The sequence below is a fragment of the Mus pahari genome, chromosome 12, assembly GCF_900095145.1.
Source record: "Mus pahari chromosome 12, PAHARI_EIJ_v1.1, whole genome shotgun sequence".
Lineage (NCBI taxonomy): Eukaryota > Metazoa > Chordata > Mammalia > Rodentia > Muridae > Mus > Mus pahari.
The window spans coordinates 20,197,475-20,216,557 of NC_034601.1; the positions used below are offsets into that span (position 1 = coordinate 20,197,475).

Genomic DNA, 19,083 nt, shown 5'->3' on the forward strand with positions numbered 1-19,083 from the left:
TCTTTATGTAGTACGTTTGTTGTTCTGACTATTATGTGTCGGGCGGAATTTCTTTTCTGGTCCAGCCTATTTGGAGTTCTGTAGGCTTCTTTTATGTTCTTCTTTTTATGTACTTTGAAAAGGCACAGTAGATCTGCTCTACCTGTGTATCAGTGCTGTGGTCTTCTTGCCATGGCTTCTTCAGGTGTACCAAACTCATCCTTATTTCCTACAAAAGGTAGAACTGGACTGCTTATGTGTTAGTAAGAATGTTTTACTGATAGCATTTCATTCTAGAGCCATCTCAACTCTTAAGCATGTTATATTTCATGGCTGAAACTATACTATGACTATAATTTATTAATCGTTGTTAATGCCAGTTTATGGGCATTAAATGAATTTTAATGTTTTTTTGCTTCTCAAGATGAAAATCTTCAGAAATCAGCAATCGTATTATTATCCATGTGGCTCCAATGCCACCATATATCTCCATATATACTTTATTTCCTGTGTTAGGTAGGAGAAACCAGGTTCTTGGTATGAGGGCTCAGGTATACACTAACAGACATCATCAGATCATCATGCTTAGTACACACACTCACTGCTACTTTTGCACCAAGGAATATATTGCCTTATGGGCTTTTCAATTTGTTCATAGTAACTACGGTGATTAAATGTGGCCGTCAACAGTGTTCTCTCTACAGGTTAGGACTATAAGAAGTACTATATCTTATGCTCTTCTGCAGTCATGTTTTCCATTTAAAAAATGATTCAAATCAAACACTATATCAGTTGTAACAACAACAAAAACATACGTTTAGTTGTGTGTCTATTCTTCCACATTAACCCAATGTGAATATTTTCTTTCACTATGTTAGATAAATTATAATTGTTTATTAATGAAGAACACCATTTCATAAGGAGTGTTTATAATTTACAACCACATAACTTAAAGCATTTCAGGCATAATTAATGGTAAGAATGAAACATAAGACTGAGCTTACATGATAGGGACCACTTCAAATCTTTGGTTCTCTAGTTGGCATCAGACAGACTTGCATACTGTACTCAGCAGGATGTGGGCTTTGTAGCTTTCTAGGGTGAACAATGAAACATGACCTCATCATAACAAAATGCTTCTCAGTTTTTGTAAATATAAGTTCCAAACTGATTGGCATTGTTCTACCACTAGAAAAATAGTATGGTGTTGCTGAACACATCACTAAACATGGAGATCCAAGTCTGAGCTAAAGAGTCACTGCCCTCCCGAGTATTTATGGCACTGGAAGGTAATTTACATGCAACCAGAAGAGCAGTAATCAGCAACATCACCCAACTCCAAACCCAGGAACCTACAACAGTGACCTGCCTGCAAGGTATAGTCTGCAATAGTGGCACAAGTGTTGTAGGAGTAACCAGTCACTTTCTGATTGGATTTGTGGCCTACTCCATGAAATGGAACTTACATCTGACCCTACTAAAGTGTCCAAGAACGTGAAACTAGATAGGTTATGGGCCTGTGGGGGGGGGGACCCTACAACTATATTTTGCTAAAGGAATATAACAGTAAAATAACTTCTGATTACATATTGTTATGGTAAGGAATCAGTGTATCACTCAGTCTTGATTAGAGAATGTTCTTGTTAGGGTTGGTATGGTGCTGTGTATACACATGCTAAATTCTGAACCCCAAGGTCTAGTTGCTGTCCAGATGAATAATTCTCACTTATACCTGCCTTTGTTGTGTGAACCTTACTCCCCAATTTAATTCCTAATGTAAATGTCTGGGGCTTATGGCTAAGCAGAAAGATAGGAAGGCAGGCCTTAGAATCAAGTAGAGTGGTCTCTAGAGAGACCACTAGTTGGAAAACTAGAGAAAGAGGACTGAGAGTAGTAGACAGGATGGACCAGGAGCATGTGAATAGAAAAATGTACTCTGAGGACAAAAACTGTAGCAGAAAGAGCCTGGGCAATTCTCAAGCAGCAAGTAACAAGGCATATGATTTGGATGCAGGTGAGAATAGCACAGAACCTGCCCAGTCCAGGCCTACAGCTTGGAAATAAAATACCAGGGTAATATGTCTCTTATACAGGCTAGCTAGAATAAATAATTCATTTGCACCATCTTCTTACAATAAACGGTAATTAATATACAAACTCAACAGTGTGTAGAAAGTAAGAGAATTTTGGATCAGTCCTAAACGGAATGTGTTTATCAACACCCCCCCACACCCCAAATTCAAGAATATATACAGAAGAGGAGGCAGAAAGATTTTAAAAGCCAGAGGTAGTAGATGACTCTTAGGACACAGGGTCTTCCAAACACAATAGGCCTGGCACACATGAACTCACTGAGAGACAGCACACACAAGACTTGCAGAAGCCATGCAAAATCCAGCACAGAGACCAGAGAGTGAGCACAGAGTCCCATCCTAACCAAGAAACTACTGGAAATTGATATCAGCTGGGAGAGTAAAATCACTCTAATAGAGTGTCATTGGGTCTATCAGTCACTGTTCAAGACAGAACCCATGCTCAGGAGTAGATGGCCAACACAAAATCAACTCTGTTTTTCTTTTGTGTGTATGTGCTGTTTTGGTTTGGCTTGGTTTTGTTTGTGTGGGGCAGGGGGAGATGGGGAGAACCTTAGAAGGGCAAAGGAGGGGAGGAATACGGTCAAAATATACGAAAAAACTTAAGCCAATAAATACAAAAAACAAGTGTGGGTTGTTTTGTGTTCGTTTAATATAAAACTAAACACTATCTCTGGTCTACTGATAAAATATAAAATCTGTTTGCTGCTCCTCTGCCTAGTTTGCTTTCATGGCCATATGAAATTATATTTAGGAAATAAGCAGATATGAGACAAAAACACAAGTCTTATAAGAGATACACAGATGCCTTTCTGGAAAGAAGTATTACATAATTAAATATGAGACATGTACACACACGCAAATACTATAAAAGTGTGCACCTTGTGTGTGCCTAGTGGCTACAGAGACCAGAAGAGGACATCAGATCCCCTGTAACCAAAGTTATAATCAGTTGTTAGCTGCCATGTGTTTCCTAGGAATGAACACAGGTCTTCTTGGAATAGCAACAAGTGCTATTAGACACTGAGACATCTCTCCAGCCCCAAATGTGTTTTTCGTTTTGTTATTTTTCATCTGTTTGACACGGGGTTTCGCTGTGTAGCCCTTGCTGGTCTAGAATTTACTGTGACAATTAGGCTGGCCTCAAACTCATGGAGATCCAACTGGCTTTGCCTCCCAGTTACTGGAACTAAAGGCATTTCAACCTGCCAAGTTTGAAACTTTTACATGTCTGTGCCAGTCTATCCTGTGCCTCAGTTATGGTACCTTACAGCAAATCTTGCTTTCAAACAGTTTACATCCTTCAGCAAGTTTAATATGCTGGTATGTGTCTCAGCTATTTTAGAGGCTATGGCAACAATGTTACAAGTTCAGTTCCAGCCTGAGCAACACAGCATCTCTGTGTCCCAGTTTCTTTTTAGTGTAGATAGAGGATGAGAGCGAAATATCTTCCACCTCTGTTATTGTCAATTGGTTGGACTGTTCTGCATCCTTTTGCATTCTAGAAGTGACTTGTCAATTCATATTGATAAAGCCCACAGGATTACTCATAATTCAAATGAGAAACATTGACTCCTTAAAAGGACTTCCAAACCATGAACATGATGTATCTGTTCCTTGATGTAAGTGTTCTTTCGTTTTGCTCAGTGACTTTTTTTATTTTAAACTATAGAAGTCTTACGTATATTTTGGAGCAAAAGCTAGATATAAAAGCCAAAATTATAAAGTTTATGAAAAAAAAAACTCGCAGAAAGTTCTTATGAAATTAGGGTAGTCAAAGATTTAATATAGGATATACCCAAATAAATCTATGGAAAGATAAATTCAGTTTCATCAACTTTCTAAAAGCTTGTAGGTCCGGGACATGGAAACTCTTGACAAGAACTAAAATTTACATCCATACCAGCCAGGGCTTGAGACAAGACCCTGTCCTCAAAAAGGGAAAATCAGAAAATTCTAAAACCTGATCTCAGAAGAAACCATTGAAATGTGAAACACCCAGCCATGTATCCACAGTGATATGTGTCCAGAATACAGAAAGCAGCTTTCTGACTCAATCAAAACAAAAAACAAAAGGGGGCAAAAAGGTTTAAACAGATACTTTTCTGGAGAAAGTCATCAACTAAAAATATGCTTGGCATCTGTGGTCTCAGAGAAGCAACTTCCTAAAGTGTCCCCTTATGTGAGTTAGGAACAAATTCAAATGGAAGAGATTCGAAGCTCTGCCATGTCCCCGGTGCAGGCTGGGATGTGAAGTGGCTGAGATTCTCCTGAACTGCTGAGGACAGGACAGTACAATGGATACTTTTAAAAGATCTCAGCAGTGTCTTTAAAAATTAAACACACAGTAAACATAACAAGCTTTTCTCCAACATGTTGGCCTAAAGCAAACAAAACCCCTGTTTTCACACAGACTTGACCATAGAGGTTGATGTCAGCTTTATTTGTAGTAGTCAAAATTGGCAGTGGCCCAAGACTCCATCTGTAGGTGAAAGGACAAATTGCATCATCTTCACACAGTAAAATGGACACATAGGGAAATGAGCTGGTAAAATGTGAAAGAAGACTGGCTTGCTGAGGGTAGGGAGGAATGTCAAGAGAAAAACATGGGTGATAGTTCTGGCTTGGTCATGGTGTTAACTATAGCTTTTTCACTTATTAAAAATAATCAAAACATTTACTTAAAATGGCCTTGGTTATTACATGTACAGAATATTCAAAAGTATAGTGTGACTTAGCAACTGAGAAGACTTGCTCCTCTTAGAACCAAGACATGGTTCCTAATACCCACACTGAGGTATTCACAGCCTCCTAATTCCAGTTCCAGGGGATCCCATACCCTCTTTTGACTTCTGGGAGCATCTGCATGTACACAGTACACACACATTCAAGAAGGCACACATGCGGACACAGAAATAATATTTTACATTTTAGTGTATTGAAATAAACACCATGAAGCACATTTCTACAATTTTTTTTGTTGTTTTGTTTTGTTGTTAGACTGAATTATGCTTAAGTGAGGGTTAGTGAACCATACATACTGCATAGTTTCCTCATTTCTGCACACCTTTTTGGGCTTCTATAGAAACAATAAGAACTTAGAGACTTCCGTTAAGGATTATGAGCTTGGCCTGTTTATGCTCTTCCCCTTAATATTTAAAGTTTGTGTGCACATGCCTGATTAAACCTTATTTACCTAAGTAAAATATCCCGATGAAACTTTCCCAGTGCATTCTACTTAGATTTTAAGAATCTGACCCATTCTTTCTCTCTTTTCCTCCCTCTCTCTCCCTCCCTCCCTCCCTCCCTCCCTCCCTTCCTTCCTTCCTTCCTCACTCCCTCTCTCTCTCCCTCTCTGTCTCTCTCTTTCTCTCTGATTTCACTCTTTTGATCATTGCAATAGTAACTTCAACTGACATGGACAGATTTGGGATCAGATGTAGTGCTTCTAGTGAATCAGGCAGGGAGCATCAGTTGATTATGTCCTGTAAAAGGCAGATAGCTAAAGAAGCCTTTGAGTGGAAATGGAGTCTGTGTTCTTCTTTTTTCTGAGTCAGAATTGATTTGATTAGGTCTGCAAAGGGGAAACTGCAGATATACAGACCAGAAGAGCATTAGCCCACCCCCTAGTCCTGTGTTTGCAGGTGAATTTTGTTAGGTAAAAGGCATGGCACAACTCACCCCTACCTCTCTGAGAACCAGCCACTAAAGCACACAGTAGGGGGGCTTTGTCATGAGAATTCCAAAGCTAGAAGAGACTCTTGCCCATAGCTTTCCTTGGGGCAGCATCCTCCCTGTAGCAGTCCTGACCACTCTGCTGAGCATCTCTCAGTGCCTGTAAGTCTTTCCTTCTGAATAGTACCTGACAGAGATCTGGTCACAAGACATAAGTGCATCTACTAGATGGCAAGTAACTAGATTCCCATCTTGCTGTAGGCTCATGTGGGTATCTAAGAGGTTTTGATAACCAGGTTTCTGTTTGAATCTGGTCAGGCCAGTCTTTGGTTTGGTGTGTGTGTGTGTGTGTGTATGTGACTATTATCTCCTTAACGTTTAACATTTGCTAACTACTGGGGTAGGATTTGCATACTACTGGGGCCTGGAAGATATAAAACTTGCTTTTTCTCTCCAATATTGTTCTTCATGGTGAGTTTTTATGTTTTACTTACAACTACTGTACTACCACCATGCACAACAAAGCTACACAGGTCATGAATATTCACCAGTGCAGCTACCTACCTACCTACCTACCTACACACACACACACACACACACACACACACACACACACACACACACACCACATTTAAAGCCATGTACTTTCATTTAAAGGCACATAAATAAATGTACATGTGAGGGCCCTTATTAAACTAACCTCTACAGTCCCCACAAACTATGTCCACAGTGGGAATGTGAAAGCTGTCCTCCACTCTTTCCTCTTTGCCCATTTAGTCTGTTCCTTTATTCTGTGTATTTTGAAACACTTTTGGAATCATCCCCTCTTCCCCAACCATGCTGCCAACTGCTGGTACCATACTTTATAGCCAGGCATAATAGACAGCATGGTTTTTAGCACTGAGTAACAAATGAGCAAGTGTTGGCTCTGCTTGTATTTGTTGTTGTGATCATAAAAAGATCAAGCAGTATTAATGTATGTTCTAAAGGGGTGTGGTGAGGTGTGGGTGAAGGGGGTGCCTCATCTGGCCCATGCCAAGGCATCCCTTCCTCCTGAGAGACCAGCCACATGACTGTATAGTGTAGAATAGAGTTTATTCAGGGCATGGGGAGGGGAGTTAAGAGGGTAGTAGAGGCAGAGAAAGGCAGAGAAAAGGAGAAACTAGAGAAGTAGAGGCCAGCCATGACCACATGGAGAGAGGGGGGAAGGGAATGGGGAGAGAGGGGGAACAGGGGGCAAGAGGCAAGGGAGAGAGGCAGGAGGAAAAGTGAGAGGGATGGACAAGCAGCCCCTTTTATAGGGAGCCAGCTACCTGGCTGTTGCCAGGTAACTATGGGGAGGAGCATACCTGGCTCTTGCCAGCTAACTGTGGGGGTGGAGTTTAGACAGAATACCAATATTTGTTGTGTGATAGTTAATGAGATTTAACTTTTCAGAGCTTCCCTGTCTTTGCCTGCAGATTAAAGATAAGGCTTACCTGGTAAGTAGGTAGAGAAAAGGCTCAAAAGCATGATTTCTCTTGTACTACTGTTTCCTCCCTTTGCAGGAATATTCACAGTGGCTTGTAAACTCTTTTATCACCCTCTCTGCTCCTCTGTGCCCTTCCTCCACTTTTATCTAGAGATGTTATTATAACATGCATATCGGCATGTATGTTTAAGGCCTAAGACGTATATCTACTTGGTTACATGGCAGTGTTTTATTGGTTGGTCTTCTGTAGAAACCCTCCTAGGCCTGCCTTGGGCCCATGGCTGCAGCCTGGTTCCTCCCTCCTCACTGGTCAGTAGGTCCAGACTGCCAATGTTCTCACTTGCTCCATGACTGTGTGTCTTCCATCTTTCCCCTTATACAGAATTCCCCACTTAGTTTTCAAAGCCTGGGTCCACTCTTTCCCTTCTAAATCTGACCTGATTGGTCCTATATGTTATGTCACAACTGTGTGCCCATGAGTTCTAGAGAAGGCAAAGGCCAGGTCCCATTCATCTTTCTCTTCTTCGTGAGTTTCAATGCCTGCTCTGTGCAGTAACCACTTGACACTTGTTTATGTGGATGTTTACATTCTGTGTTACCTGTTCCATCTACATTGATCAGGTACTAATTTACTCCATGGGAGTTTGGCCAGCCCATGTCTCCGATTCCTACCTCCTTGTTCCTGAAACTGCTCTTCAGGTTTCCCTCCAGCATATCCCATGGGGAACCTCTGAAGTGCCTAAGTTACTCTTTAATAAATCTCTCTCTTCTCCGAGGCACCATCCCTCCTAGTTGTACCACCTGCCACAAGCTAAATTATTCCTTAGTGTTTACACCTTGCGGATATTTATAGCTGTCATCATGGCACCCCTTAGTCATCCTCCAGCCCCGGTGTGTTACATATATAGCTCTTTTAATCTTTCTACAAAGTCAGACTCTCCAGTCTCTTAATCATTTGTACCATCTTCTCCCTGGTGCCTATAAGAGAACAGTTTGAATGTCTCCCAGATGGCAAAACATAACCCCAACATGTGGTAACTAGGGGGAGAAAACCACGGAGGACATGAAAGGAGCAATCACCAGGTTAATTAGTGGGGTGGCCGCAAATATGTGCACAGTTTGTTTCAGAAATAAAGCAAGCTGTATTTGTTGTAACTGTCTCCACTTTGAACTCAGTAGAATGTTGGTGGAGCCAAGCTGTGTTGATGGTCCAAACAGCCACTAAAGACCTTTGACTTTGCACTCCCTCTGTGTATCTCTTGCTTAAGATGGACTTCAAATAGGATCACATAGCGATACAAGAAAATATTACTAGTTTCTGTTTAGTTTTATGGCTTTACGTGGTTTCTGAGCTTCATATAAGCTCAATAAGGGAGGACCTTTGACTTGTCTCTCGTTATTAGGCACATGGGTATTACTCATCTTATAAAATTAGCTGTGTTTACTGAATATGATAGCCTAAATAGGGAACAACTTCAGTACAAGAGAGATTGCTCAGAAATGTTCCACAGACAGCAGGAGAATATGGCCATTTCCAAAATTTTTTATTAGATATTTTCTTCATTTGCATTTCAAATGCTATCCCAAAATTTCCCTATACCCTTCCCCTGCCTGCTCCCCAACCCACCCACTCCCACTTTCATAATATTTTGAAAGGCTATGCAGAAATGTCCACTAAGTGATTTTCTCCACACCTTGATTCAGCCTTGATTCATTTTATGTACTTGTCTTACAAAATGTATCTTGGGGTGGAAAACTAAAGTCTGAAGGAGTCCTTAGGAAAAACTCCCGATTCCTTTGGGGGAGGGCGAGTTAGAGGCTGCAGGATGTACCATCTGTAAGAAGAGTGTGCCTCGGCTGTATAAGAAAGGTAGCTGGCAAGGCATAGGAGTGCATGCTTTTAGCCACAGCATACAAAGTCCAGACAGGAGCTGAAAGCTAAACCAGAGAGGATTGCTGCTCACTGGCTTGCCAGGACAGGAACTTGAAGCAGAAACAACGTGTGGGAATGCTTTTCACTAGCTTGCTCAGCTCCTTTTCTTATACCCACCAGGCCCACTTGCCCAAGGATGGCGCTGCCCATGGTGTGCCGGGTCCTCTAGCATCAGTCATTAATCAAGAGAATGCCCCATAGATATGCACACAGGCAAATCTGGTGGAGATGGTCCCTCCACCGAGATTTCCTCTTCTCAGAAATGCATGTGTAAGTTTGTGTGGAGATGACAAAAGGTATTTTAGGGAGGTTCCTGTGGATAAGCCTGAAGTCAGCTTCTGCATTAAGGTCCTGTATTGAGTTTTTGCCTTGGCTTCCTTTGATGATAGTAAACTACAAGCCTAGAGATAAGACCTCTCCTCCCCAAATGCCTCTTGGTCACATGTTGACCACAGCAACAGAACACACTGCAGAGAGGATGTAACCAGCCTCCATCTGTGACTCCTAGGAAATTTTCCTTTTCCCAGGGTCTCACATGGTCCAGAAAGTGTTCCTTCTGGCCCAGCCGTGCCCCTCCTATAGAATTGTATGCTTTCTTCTGCAGGTGTCTCTAATGCTCTTTCAGGCTGATCAACTCTGACAGTTTCTTCCTGTTTTCTTTTACAAAGCCTTTGTCTGTAGCTTAGAAGATATGAGTGTCACCAGAGTTCATTAGAATAGATTGTAAGCTTTAATATTTGTAACCAAGTAATTCTGCCAGTCTGAAGGTGGCAAAGGACAACCATTTCCTCTCACACACAAAGTAAGGTTGTGAAGGGACTTTTTCTCTGAATGAAGGAGAGGAAGAGGAAAGCAGAAACCTTCTCATGTTTTATTCAGATGTTAACAAAGAAATCGAGAAGTGTGTTTCCTTAAAATTGACACCATTTTTATCCCAAATGTTCTAGTGAGTGATAGTGGGTATGGCAGGCAGTCACAGCAGGGGGAGCTTTCTCCAGGAGCTCAGTCCCCGTGGGAAGCATTACCTCCAAGTAATGCACTAATCGCTTTGAATCCTGCATATTTTCACATACTGTGTGCATACATACGGATATTAATAACTGTTCCCTAGACGTCACTTCAGCACTTGGAGAGCTCAGTGTTGCTAAGCAAGTGCTGGAGATGGAATCAGATGCAGATGGCAGTTCAGCAGAGAGGCTGTTACAGAGATGCATGAGGAGAAAGGATGGAGGTGCTGAGACTCCATCCCCATGGGTCTCTGAGTTCTAAGGTGATCAGCGTATGTCAGCTATGCCGGACATTCACCTACCCACTACACTCAGAGTATAAATGGCATTGCTAGTGTTTAAAGGTACTCACTTCAAAATCCATCCACTCACATCCTACCTGCATCTTAGTCAGTGGTTTTCGTCTAGTAATTTCTTACAGCATGGAGACATACGTCAATTTTACTGTTTTGCGTATATGTTCCATTTCCATATATATGTTAGAGGAATTAATCTTTTATGGTATATGTAGGTGTGTATGTCTATGTGTATATCATATAGAAATTCAGAGCAGGGGAGACCCTTTTCCATACGACCTTCTGGTATTTCATACTAAGGTTGCTATTCCTAAATTATATAGTGAAGTAGCTTGCCTAAGGTCACAGGTCATATGTATCTAGATCAAAACCCAATTCTTCTGTCCAGAAAGTTGCAATTACTCCTCCTACTTTATGTTCATTTAAGAGAAAATGCAAAATGGGAATCCTCCCATGGAGTGAGTATTCTATTTAACAACATGGTTTAAAACAGTGCATCCACACTGGCTGTGACCACACAGGGCCTGGAACCTGTGTTCTTCACTCAGACTTGCCGCTCATCTTGCTACCATATTTTCAGGAAACAACAGATAAGTCTGCAATGTTTCAAACTGTTTCAGACTGAAAGGAGGTGATCATACCGGCTTAGACAGCTCAGAGTTTAGCTTGTTCTGAAGTCATCCTTGTAAACTAAGCCGTGTCCCAGGCTTTCTTATTTTTTCTTTTCACAAAGCAATGTTTCATCATAGGGAGAAAATGCGTAAGCTCAGGAAATTTCACCTGCTAGTACAGAGATAATACTATATGATGTAGCACATTTGGGAAATTGTATGCACAGCCCGAAAGAGTATCATGTTTGAATCCCCAAGGGCCTCAATTTAGAGCCTGGCTCTGCTGTTGGCTTTCTATGGGATCTTACTCAAGTCACAGCCTGTCTGTTGACCTTCATTTTATATTATGAATAATAACATTGAATAAAATAATCAATGCTCTTCACTTTCTGGGCTGTTCTGAATCCCCCCAATAGCGCATTCTGGGCATTTGAGCTCTAAATAGACAAAAGAACTAATTGGCTTCCTGTGAAGATAGTGCCAATTGAAACTGTCACCTGCCACTGGTCCCAGCCATGTATGTAAGGGTCATTAGATGACTCATAGCTCACTGTCTCACAACTCAAAGTTCAGTTTTGTTACCTATTTCTCAACTCATTCACAAGGTTATTCCTGTACCGGCTCATTGGATAACAGGGAAGGTTATCTAACTTAAAGTTCCCTGTGAAACAGAAATTCAAAAGATTATAAATGCATTTCCATCTCTTTAAGTATTTCTGCCTTCCCCCCCTAGAGCAGGTACTGTAAGACAGAACTCTTTTAGTGGCCATACATTGTTATAGTCTGCCTTATGCTGTATGGCATAATAACTGATACTATATAATTTGTAGAGAGCAGAGATTTCTTTCTTGGTCTAAAGGATGGAATTCACAATGTCAGGATCCTGGCAGGGCTCTGCTGACTCATGAAGGCCCCTGTGTGCTTCAAGGATGGTAACTTGTTAGTATGCTGTTACACAGTGGTGTGCTGCATGAAACCTCTTTATAGAGGCCTTTTTAAATCCTGGAGGGAGATGCCCTTGTGACTTTACAATCTCTTCAAGGCTCTACCTTTAATATGATCACATTGGCTACATCTGAGGTTTAGATTGAACACAATCAATACATAAAACATAAAAGTCTAAGATTAAAAGGGGGTAATATGGAAAACAGCTTTAAAGGAAATGAATCGGTAAGCTGGTTTGACAAAGTAAGTGTGTGTGTGTGTGTGTGTGTGTGTGAGAGAGAGAGAGAGAGAGAGAGAGAGAGAGAGAGAGAGAGAGAGAGAGAGAGAGAGGAGAGAGATTTGGAGGACCTGTAAGTACTTGTTTCCTTTTGTGAAACAGGGGGTAAAAAGGACATTTGAGAAAACCTAATTCCCTGTAACAAGCTGAGTCCTGGTTTTCCATTTGTAAAGAGTGTTCCTGTTCATCTTGTTCATGTCAATATGTTTATTAAAGATCACATACATGGGTTCTAGCTCATTTGCAGAATATTCTTTTGGCTTAGTTGATTGCTAGAAATGAGTTAAAATGGTCTTCTATCCCACATTGAACACATAGCTCATTCCATATGTCACTGCAATTTCAGGCATTTCAGCTTTTTTATTGTTGAACTGAGGGTGGCTCTTGGTATTTTGCCATGCAAGATTATTGAAGGTTCTAATGTATCAGTGTGTAAGAAAGTTTCTGAAGATGCAAGACACTATATTAATGTAAGGACCACTTGCTGATGTCCTGGGTAAATAATGCTGTTATGGTGCCAATATACAATACCTTCAGAGACATGTCCCTACAGGTCACCTCAGGGCTAGGCTTTCCCTGAAATAACCAGAATAAACTAGAATATTTTCTACCACAAATCTAAAAGTAAGTCAGCTGGTTTAACCTTAGTAGAGGTAAAGGTAAGAGAGATTTTCATGATAGAAATCATGGAATAAATTCAACCATATCTCAAAAGTAGATGTTCTAGTAGTGGTTGCTGCTATACTTAACATCAATTTTTCTGTTAACAGATCAACCATGAAATGAAAGCTAATATGGATGGCTTCAGAGTTAAAAGAGGTACTAAACAATACTGTGTAGAAATTAGCTTGAGAAGAAATTTGCATTGGCCAAAAGGCAGGATAATACTTTCAGTAAGTGTATTCTATGTTTCATGAACATTCTATCAGGCCAGATGTCTTTAGGAATTTATATTTCCAAAGTTAATAGGTGGATAGACTCTAAAGCCAACTACCCAGGCAGGCATTACAGTTTCAGTTCTGATCTCCAGACTTAAGAATGCAGTCTGTCCATGCCACCTTTTCTTAAATATACTGATGGAGCTATATACATCTGACAGAAGATTACTATCAGGGAGAACACAGCCAACTCAAAAAAAGCTAAATAATAAGAAATCAAATGACAATAACTAAGCTAAGGAAATGAACAGTTTAAAATACATAAATACCCAATACATGTGGAAAAATGTTCACCATCACTAGTCATCCTAGAAATTCAAATTAAAACTCCCTTGATATTCCATTTTATCCCTGTCAGAATGGCAGTCATTGAGAAAACAAATAGCACTGCCCCTAGAAGCATTGTGGGTGTGGCTGCTGTGTCACATGTGCATCAGTAGGTGGCAGAGAGGAGAGAGGCTATGTCTGTGCTCAGTGCTCTGACCTATAAACATCTGAATGATTAGTAGCTTAATATTCCCTGAAAGAAGTGGGCCTGGAATGACCACCAGTCTGGAGGCTTGCAGGCCCCAGCAGCTCCCAGGTTTGAGAGCAAGCCAGAGACTGGAAGAACCCTGGCTGAGACTGAGGGCCCCAGTGAGGTTCCAGTATTGATAGACTAGCAGAAACCCGAAGCCTTGTATCAGACCAACAAGTCATTGCAAGGAACATGTACAAGCAAAACAGTGCAGACAAAAGGGTATGCTGTGGGACACACTACAGCTTTCACAACAGGATTTCCTTTTCTCTGCTGGCAAGGAGGTTTCAAGGGTGGAGGGCAGGTGTAATGGGACTAGGGTGTATGATGTAAAATTTACAAAAAGAAAAAACAATAAAAATGTTTTTTTAAAGGACAAAAAAAGAAAACAAATAACAATGAGTGCTGGAGAAGATGTGAACACAAATGAGATTTTATGCAATGCAAATAAGAATGTAACCTAGTTCAGCCATTCTGAAAATGTGTACCATAGTTCCTCAGACTAAAAATATGTCTGCCAGATGATCAAGCTCTTTCGCTTGTGGGCACTTAGCTCAAAGACTGCATACATCACAGAGATGCTTGCTTAGTGATGGTGGTACTATTTGCAGTTTACCCCAAAGACTGCAAGGCAGCATATCACATGGATACTTATACATTGGTGATTATGGTAGCAGTATTCACAGTAATGTATTTAAGTATCCAGCCTAGATGCCCACCAATGAAGGAGGAATAAAGTTGGGGGTGGAAAGATGGCTTGGGGATTCCGAGCACTGCCTGATCTTCCAAAAAACCCAAGTTTGATTTCCAGCATCCACACGGTGTGATATATGCAACTGCCTGTAACAACCCTCTTCGGGTCTCCTCAGGCACCAAGCACACATTGTACACAGACATGCGTGTATACCAAACACCTAGGCACATAAAAATAAACTAATTAAGAATAAATAAAATTGGAACCATGACAATATCGGGAAACATGCTCATGTAGGAGAGTGAAGAGTCCTACTTGTTACATAATGACTTCTGAGCGTGAGAGAACCGTCCTCTCCTAGGACGGCCCCGTTGGTTATCCAGTACAAAGCGGTCTGTCTGCCCTGGCTCCACATACACCTGAACAAAAATGGATAGAAGGTGGTGTGTGTGGGGGGGGGGGGGGGGGTGTGTGGGGGGTGTGTGTGTGTGGTGTGTGTGGGTGTGGTGTGTGTGTGTGTGATGTGTGTGGGGGTGTGGGGGTGTGTGTGGGTCTGTGGTGTGTGTGTATGTGTGGGTGTGTGGTGTGTGTGTGTGGGGGGTGTTGTGTAACTAATAGAGAAAGAGTATATCAATTTGTATGGTAGGCATGGGGAAGAAATGGAGACAGGAAAGGGATACAGGAAGTGGGATAATTATATTTTAATTAAAACATAAAAATTATTTAACAATTATTTTTAAGTTAAAAAGAAAACAAGCTGAGCAAGCTATGGGGAGTAAGCTGCTAAACTGCATTCCTGTATGGCCTGTGTTTCAGCTTAAAAGCAAAGACAGAAGAATAATGGAAGGAATATCATTTGTAGGAAACTGCCTGCAACTGGAGATAATCTTATCAAGCTAATTAATTCTTAGAAAGACAAATACTGCAAGTTATTTTTTACTTATGGGTCTTAGATTTTATGTATACATACATATACATACATACATATATATGATATATGTATGCATATACACAGGTAAAATAGAAAAACTGCCTAGGATAGTTGTCTTAGGGTTATTATTTCTGTGATAAAACAATGATTTATATTGCTTACACATCCATATCACAGTTTGTCATTGAAGAAAGTCAGGGTAAGAACTCAAGCACAGGAAGACAGGAACCTGGATTCAGCTGACGATACAGAGGCCATGGAGGGATGCTGCTCTCTGGCTGGTTTTCCATGGCTTCCTCAGCCTGCTCTTTTAGAAAACTCGGGATCACCAACCCAGGGATGGCACACTACCCGTAGTGGGTGGTAACCTCCTCCATCAATCACTGATTAAGAAAACGCTCCATGGGCTTGCCTATAGCATGGTCTCATGAGGGAATTTTCTCAGTCGAGGCTCCCTCCTCTCAGATGACTGTACCATGTGTCAAGTTGGCATAGAACTAGCCAGCAAAAAAAGCAAAGGACTGATAAGAGAGGAAAAGGACCACAAAGGGAGGGATAGCAGAGCTTGAGGTACTGACCATGTCCTTATAGACTTGCTTGAATATGCCTTTTGCATGCAGTTATTACTGGGAAGATATTTTAAAATAACTTTTGTGAGCAAATACGAACAGCAAGCAAACATGGAAATACCTCTGGAAGCTCATATCCTGTACTTGTTTAGCCTATTGGTTTTCCTAGACTGCCAGTCTCTCCTTACATCTCGCCTATCATGCATTTGGAATTCAGTCTGGCTATTCAGGCTTAGCTCAACTATTAAGACATCCATAAGGCATTTGAATGTATAGTACTAGTACGGACAACCACAGGTTTCAGTACATTGAGGAAGCCCTTGTAGTTTCCCAGGATAAAGGAAACCTGATTTATGTAGTTGGTCTCATTAACGTTAAGGACATTGTTACATGCAGGAAAGAGAAGAGAGATGCACAGGACCCAAGGCTGGCCACAGACAGTAGTAACATGAAATCTTTTGGTATGTGTGTCGGCTTTCTGGTCCTCTGCTCCTGAGTTATTTGATTTGCTAAGCATTCATTGCTTAGACACTCTGAATGCTGGTCCTGTGCCAGAGCCCCTTGCTTCCTGCTGCCTAGTCAACTGTGCTTCCTTCGTGCCCTGGTGCCTAGAGGCCTGCCTACATTCCTCTGGCCTTTCTGCTTAAGGCACTGAGAATCTTGTCTAGATGACAGGCATTGAGGTTGTGGTATGCTTTTGACTAATGTGTTATCTGAGTCCCTCTAAGAGCAAAGCTACCCTCTGCCTGAGTTGCTTGCTCTGCGTTCTGAATGCCCTCCCCGGGGAATAGTTTATATACTCTTGTTAATGTAACGGGGAGCATTTGGGCACCTTTTTTCTGTTGCTGGTTTGTAGACCTATTTTTAACTTTTGTTCTTTGCTGTTTTGGGGTTTGTTTGGTTTTTTTTTTTTGTTTTGCTTTTTTTTTTTTTTTTTCTGATTGTGAATTGTAAGGTGTCAGACTGGCTGCCCTTGAGGCTGGTGTCCCTCATTTATCCCAAGAATAGGAAAAATTTAAAGGAGGTAACAAAACTGGTCAGGCCCGGGTCCGGGTCCAGCACATTAGTCCAACCTACTCTGGAAGAGTATTCTACAGACATAAATAGAGAATTATTTCTGAAAATGGAGGCCATCTGCTTCTGTGGCGAGCACACAGATGCTTGTTGAGCCACCACCAGGCTCTACAGTGGTTTGCATCCAGTAAGCCACAGATGTTCATTCTTTCTTTTGGGGGGGGAACAGCATTTTTCTGCCTCCCTACTCTGCCTGTCAAAATTCCATTCTTTAAGGTCAAACTCAATTGCCTTTCCTGGAGAAACCCTTGCAGAGGTGTTTTAGATGTGATTTCCCTTGCATATTTCCATAGCACTTTCCTCTGCAATGTGCCACACATGGTGTCTTGGACTGTTGGACACGGGAAGTTCCTCAATCATGGTGAGAAGCACTGGCGGTGACTCGTCCACTTCTTCTTGTCACACAAAAGCACACTGAAGTACTGGACAAAGAGCAGACCCTTGGAGCAGCTGTGAAGGAGATGGGAAACTAAAATTTTTCTTTCTGGAGCAGGCTTTCACTGTAGGCTGGTGATTGAAGATGTTCCATACCTGGGAGAGCTGTCTAGTTCTCCAGATGCCTTATAGGCACAGGATATACATCCATGTACTTCACCTTGAACAAAACTAAAACAGCTGCTACTGCTGCCTAGCCAGCCACTGTGCCCCTCTCATGACCCCATCCTTATCTTGCCAGAGTATGTCTCTTAGATACCTTGTGCTTCCTGACATCCTGTTAAGTGGTCCTTTCTGACTTATACAAAGGGGAAAGTTAATATAGAAGAATAAGTGTGTTGAAATATTGAATTTATAATATAAAATTATACTTCTCATTCGAATCCAGTGGATTTGTAATAATGTTCACATGGTTTAATCTATTTTCCGCAACCCTCAGTGTGTTTTCTACAGTGAAATGTCATTTGTTGGCATAAAATTCTCAGAGGTATGGCATCATTTTTCAAACAGAGCGTACTTGGTTTGATAGTAAGCCAGTTAAGTTTGGAGATGTGGTATTGTTTTCAGCCTAATTACAAAAAGGGTAACAAATGAAAAAATTAATTTTTTTATTCTAACCAGAAAACTATATGAATTTAAAGGAGCATTTCTAACTATATGTCTAATGATAAAAGCAACTATAAACAATATTACAAATATCACAATTGTATTAAATATCAAAAAGACAGCCTGAAATTTCACATTAATATAGCTATAGCAGACACAGTCCATTTTTTAAGACTTAAACTTTTTTTCTCCGTGTTTCAAGTTAGTTAGTTAGTTTTTTAAGATATGCTCCAATCCTGCAAAAGAATACAAAGGAACATTTACAGGACCACATGCAATCTGAGAGAAATATATTTACCTCTTCTCTCACTTATTGAAACATTTACCCCTCCCAGTTTTGAGTGTGAAGTGGCTGTCAGTCCAATGTGACGGGGTGCTGAAAGCCTTCTTCAATGAGAAGTCATTCCGTAATGCTCCATAATACCAGATCTGCACTGATGAACAGGCAGTGCAGCTGTGGGGTTGGAATAGACACTTCATGCCAGGATGTTTAGGCATGAAGTTAGTTAAATATTTTCTGCAACTTACTTTCCTCCTCTTTAGAGTAAGAATAATGGTAGTATGCCCATGTAAGGGTACCATGAATTAGAAATGAATTAATACAAGAGCCTCAGAAAATGTTGGCAATTCATGAAGCTAGGTCTATGACCTGCAAAAGATTGCAGGTCCTTGTTGATGTTCCTAGTTGCCTATGGTTGTCGAGTAGGGTCTTGTTTCCACCTAGTAGGCTTGAACTATAAGGAGTCAAGGTGACTATGGCCCTTACGATCCCAGGGTATTGGGTTACAGAGGCTGCCACTCAGAGTAATATACACCCGGCCCATTATTTACTTTCTTTCCTTCTGGTCCTGTAGTTTGAACACATGATCCTAGTATATATTAAGCAAATGCTCTATCACTGAGCCATACCTACTCCTAAAATTTTATGCTAGATCATGGTCTGTTACTGTTAAATGTTAATATGTTCTTTAAAATCTAATTCTCTCTCTCTCTCTCTCTCTCTCTCTCTCTCTCTCTCTCTCTCTCTCTCTC

General features: G+C 41.0%; 1 protein-coding gene and 1 non-coding gene across 8 annotated transcripts in view; both read left to right on the forward strand.

Annotated features, from left to right (window-relative positions):
• Nucleotides 1-19,083, forward strand: part of Lpp (LIM domain containing preferred translocation partner in lipoma) — a 599,010-nt gene that overhangs the window by 481,490 nt on the left and 98,437 nt on the right. The gene's annotated exons all lie outside the window — the stretch shown is intronic.
• On the forward strand, nucleotides 13,612-13,743 carry LOC115065125. Its single transcript, XR_003844928.1, has one exon. It is a non-coding gene; the product is annotated as a small nucleolar RNA SNORA17 (small nucleolar RNA).